This window comes from Argopecten irradians, unplaced genomic scaffold (genome assembly GCF_041381155.1).
Source record: "Argopecten irradians isolate NY unplaced genomic scaffold, Ai_NY scaffold_0744, whole genome shotgun sequence".
NCBI lineage: Eukaryota > Metazoa > Mollusca > Bivalvia > Pectinida > Pectinidae > Argopecten > Argopecten irradians.
The window spans coordinates 23,851-29,558 of record NW_027188211.1 but is presented as its reverse complement, the minus strand read 5'-3'; the positions used below and the strand labels follow the sequence as shown (position 1 = coordinate 29,558).

The 5,708-nt window shown below is 36.8% G+C and overlaps 2 pseudogenes; both read left to right on the top strand.

Annotated features, from left to right (window-relative positions):
• The first annotated feature begins 516 nt into the window (after positions 1-516).
• Positions 517-2,914, top strand: LOC138313560 (piggyBac transposable element-derived protein 4-like; annotated as a pseudogene).
• A 9-nt stretch (positions 2,915-2,923) lies between these two features.
• Positions 2,924-3,540, top strand: LOC138313561 (piggyBac transposable element-derived protein 4-like; annotated as a pseudogene).
• Positions 3,541-5,708: the final 2,168 nt, after the last annotated feature.

Here is a 5,708-nt window from a genome sequence, read left to right as displayed (position 1 = left end):
TACTTCTTACTGACCCTCTATGCCTTTATAGGGGGCCAGTAACTGACTATATGTAATAGTGTCAAATTATACATGATTATGTGTATTTGTCTATGTTGTGCCGTAAATTTCGTTTATGTGCGTTACTGTTTACAGTCAGTGTACTTTGTTTACATCTACATGTGTTTGTCTAAATATAGTGTGTCCAGTCTATAACCTGTTCGTCCAGTTGTGTTTCGAGTTTGATCGGGTGTGTCTGTGAGTGCGTATATAAGGTGTGACATACGGGTAGAGCGTGCTGGTAGCCAGGAAGGACGAGACATCTAATACCTTGCAAGGTCAGTCATTTAGAGACATACTTGTACCAGTACCGGACATTGTATCTTACACCCGGGGCTAATCGTACAAACCGGGCTACGCTATTTACGCTCGTAAATAGCGTAGCCCGGTTTGAACGATTAGCTCCGGTGACTTATAACATGTGATGACGTACGGTGAGCAGAGACATCCAGGAGTTGTTGTATCTATCCGTGACAAATGGCGCCCATGTAGGGACGGGAGCTGGTCAACGCCTTGAATTCGTCGCCAGTTTAAAGATGCTCCACCGCTGACAAATGGTATTTTTTCACTATCAAAAACAGGAGCAGACGATTTAGTATTTTTCTTCAGTTGCAAAAGTTACTTACTTTACACCATTACCACCATTGAAAAATTTGAGCTTCTGATTTTACACCAAGTTAAAAATATGAAATATAATTAATTGCATCCCGAAAAAATTCCGTGTCTCTATATCCTATATGGAAGGAAGTACTGAATGCGCATCCACAAAAGGCAAGATAAATTATTTTATATTATTTTTGTGTTAATTAGACATATATATTCATGATCAAACACCAATTATTGTTTAACTGATGAATATCATCTATGCTTTGTCGGCGGTGGAGCATCTTTAAGTTTTGGAAAGTTGGAACCCCTGCAAATACACAAGCCAGATTAGAGCATACCAAATATATACAGCTAGAGAGTGAATAGTACACTGTCCGCGATAGATAAATATTATACTTTCTTCTGGATACACTCTGTTTGTTCTTTCTTCTTGTAATTCCCTGTACCTTTATTCTGGTAATTTACTTGACTATTCCTGGAAGGGTAAGATTCAACTTTAGTTTCCAAAGCATAAAGTACCGCTAAAAATCTTCCTACACTAGACCTTCTGAATTAGATTTTTGAAATTTAAAAAGATGTAAATGACATTAAAGTCTACGTAAACTAAAAATGTCGGTATGTTCAGTTATTCTAGGCAAAATAATTAGAAATGTTCACAATACATGTTTTCATACCTTAGAGTTCAAGGAACACATACTGACACATATTACTGTAGTAAGGCAATCAATTGTTTAATGACCATTTTGATATTAGGAATTCAGCTTTTAGATCTATTTTTTTTTTTAAATGCACATCCTATAAAGATAAAATATATCAACAGCTAAATCAAATGGTTAAACTTCAACTTAATGTCAACACGCTCATTGAGCATTTCAGGTCTCCTAATCTAACATACAAATGTGTATACTTTCTAACTTCTGTACTACACAATACGCAGATATAGCACAAATATTCTTTAATATATATATATATTCACTATACTGTAAACAGGTTCCCTTAAATCTAAAAACATTTCAATTTAAAACAGTATATATAAACTCGATTACTGTAGAATTATGTATATACATTTGTGCATGTAGATATGCCAAGAATCAGCTCTCAGATCAAAACCTGCAATCCAGATCGAGAACGAGAGAATGGAAAAGGCTGACTTTGCCAGAATTCAATGCCTTTCTTGCTATAATGTTCAACATGAGCATTATAAAAAAATCATGCATAGAGGATTATTGGGGCACATCCATGATAAGCCAAAAGTCAGACTGGTTTGGAAAAACAATGGGAAGGAATAGGTTCCAGAGCGTCCTGAAATTCTTACACAAAAAAAATTTCAGGCACGCTGCGGATAGAAACGTGAGTTTTTTAATTGACAATTTGTGAATAAAGATGGTGTATTGTATAACTTTTTATATGGTATAGATTTTACAATATTGACTACCATTGTAGTACAATATACACGATGAGATAAAACGACTGATTCATGCTTATGTCTCGAAGTACGGGACTGAAATGATGAATAAATTCTATGTTCTATAATATATACAATACTATGTACATTGTATTTGTTACGTGTATAAATAACATACGAAAATTCGATATATAAAACCAATCAAAATAATGTTTGAACCCTTTAAATACTATAGGGGAGAGGACCAGTATATACTTAGCCTGTTGTTTGATTCCATTTCATATTTTGTATGAAATTAAATTTGTTGAAATTGTAATTGTAAATACTATATACCGTTAACATAACAGCATCCTGGGTACGATCCATCGGCAAGATTTCGACCTTTACTGAACTTTGTTAACCGACAGTTCATGCGCCATAGAGTCCCAATAAGAGAACTATGCGTTGACGAGTCGCTAGTACCAACAAAAGGCCACAGCGTCCTTAGGCAGTATATTCCATCGAAAGTGGCAAAGTACGGTGTGAAATTCTGGATTCTTTGCGAATCATCAACGGGATATGTACTCCAGATGCACGTATACAGAGGACGCGAGTTCGACCCCAATCCGCATGGAGAACTTCAAGGAACAGATGTAGTCATTGGGCTCCTCGCAGGGACAGAACTTCTAGATAAAGGGTACCATGTTTATTGTGACAGTTTTTTTCATTTCCATTCATCTCGGACACAAACTTCTTCAACGCTCCACATTTTTGACTGGTATGTATGCTAGATACATCATTAGAAATGTCTTCAGAACCAGAATTATTTCATTTACCCTTATATATACACTATATAGCGTACATATACATGTATTTATTTTATAGGTACACTCCGGAAGAATCGACCTATGCCAAACACGGTGAAAAATACAGATCACCAAGGGACAGTATACATGCGACGTGGAGATTATCTGTGCATGTCTCACTTTGGAGAGGAAGACAAGAAACCAGTAAGGATGCTATCTACCATCCTACCGGCATAGGATCTGTCATCCGGAAAACCCTGCGTCGTTTCCTCTTACAACAGAAACATGGGGAGCAGTAGACTTGAATGACGGGTTACTTCACTCCTATGGAAAACAGAGGAAGTGTAGGAAGGTTTGGAAGAAAATTCTTATGCACCTCTTCTTTAGAATTCTAATGAATTCGTATATCCTGTACAAGGAGAATACTAGTAGGCAGAAAGTGAAGACTCGTGTAGGGTACATTAGAACGGTGATCGAAGCCTTGGCAGGACGAAGAAACCTAGCAATCCTCGCCGTCGAGTCACTGCCAAAACAGTTATGCTCATAACCCTACCACAGAAGAAGGAGAAAGATTGCTGTGTTTGTTCGTCACGACTGCGTCATGGTCGTAGCACCCGTCGTCGAAGCAGAACAATTTGTTCTTTGTGTCACCGTGGACTCCATCGTCAGTGTCGAGGACGACAAGTGGATTGCTTTGAACAATGAAAATATTCGATAGGGTCGAAATAATACTTCCTTGCCTTTTTTACCCTCCTGATTATAATATTAAAATCGACCTTGTTTTCAATAGTGCTCTGTGACTAACTGTGAAGTATAATTTTCTATGTTACTCTTTTGAAGTACAAGTTGCGAATATTTTACATAACAAAGTAGTTAGATAAATGAATAGTTATTCCAACATAGACGTATATTGTAAATAAAGAAATGCTGCAAAGCAAAGTCAACATATGTTTCATTTTAATATACTATACATGTGTCTATAGCTATTGTTATTGTAGTTATGGTTCGAAGCAGGCGCACTGAAACAATAATACATTTGTATAAAACATACAAATTGTAAATTTGAATTTCATGTGATGAACTTGTTCGCTTGCCACCGAAAAGATGATGATCAGGCTGGTAAGATTTTGCTGACACTATATATACTGAGACTGTTATTAAATTACAGCTAACAGCATTCACTAGACTCCATTTTAAGTCAAAAGGTTTACAGCTTTCATGAAACGTTGATTTGGCAGTAGTCCAGGTGCCAAATGGTGATTTTCCACCCAACCTAAAAAAATAGTTCGCATAAAATGTTTTTGCACAGAAATGTTCTTTAACATGTCCTCCATCAGAAACTGGATGATGCCACCGTGGCATCATTGGGGAAATTGAAATATTCATGATGGCGGACAAGATGGTTGACAAACTGCAACATCGATATATTTTCATCCTAATTTGATATTCTTGCTATAAAATCATCAATCCTTTATGCACTTCATACCGTCATTGAACAGATTTCTTAATATAATAAAGCTACCTCTTGTAATTAATGTTTAATTAGTAAGTTAATTAACATAATTTTCAAATCGATTATTGTATGATAAAAAATTGCTTTGATGCAATACTAATTACATGTAGATTGGTATTTTGTGTGGTTTTCATCAAGACAATATTTTACAATTCGGTGGTTTCTGTGTCTATAGCGTTTCAATTTTACCTTTTTGCCCATTGCATGATCATAAATGGCGACCTTTGGGGCTTTATATATTCTTTTCTTCCTAATGTCTTCCTTGACACCACCTCACTTTTGGCCGCCTTGAGTTGACCGTTTAGAAAGGCTCTGGGAACTGTTTCTTGCATGAGACACGTCTCTTTACTGTAAACGTACTTACTTTAGCGGTATTGAACCATCGAACTGCGCTATATTATATCCGCGCCGATAAATAATAATTTTCAGATGTTCGCCTTGCGCTACAATAAGTATTTTTTTACAGCATATACATGTACATGGTTTCTGCTCTTGCTTAGCATTCAACAGAAAGAGAGTGAGACGACTATTATAGCCAATGTCAGTATATATGACCGACTGGGATGTTCTTCCTGTGTATTTGGCTACATGTTTCAGTGAGAATGCATTAAAATGTTTCCACCATTAAAAAAGGCACTCATGATCATATCACAGCCACCCAAACCAAAGGCATCCCACAAAGCAACATATGTAAAGTAGACCGTTCTTAAAATGACATTTTCTGTGAAAAGGGCATTATACGTAATCAACCAATCAACACTTTTAATATTTACAGATTTTCTTCTACCCAAAATGGAATTACTCATTCAGCAGTCATTTTGAAAGATATAGTAATAAGCTTCAAGTGATTGTATTAACATAGCAATATAACTAATCTTATTATAATTATTGATGAGATGACATGTCCAGTCGTACCTTGTTAATTTGTACTGCAGGTAGGGTGTTAGTATTGTACCTGCTGCACCTATTTCATGATCGTAAAAGGCGACTAAAGTTATGATCTTATCTTTTATCGTCTTCCTAACTGACGTCGGACTCCTAACGTCTCCCTTGACAACGCCTCACTTTGGGCTTTCGGTTGAGCACTCGTCCCTGTGAGAAAGGTCCTGGGTTTGGTCCCTTGGCTGAGACACCAAAGTCTATATATAAAAGTGGTAGTTTTCTGCTCCTGCTTAGTACTCAGCATACCGGGAGTGGGACGACTGGTTCGTCCGTTGTCAGTATAATTTGACTTGGAGGATTGTATTGCTTGGTGTCTTGGTGGCATGCTTCAGTGATATAACACTATACAAGAAGACACAACACAAATATACCAGTCTCGCAAAACATTTGGACCGCACTTCATAACGCAATATAGCGC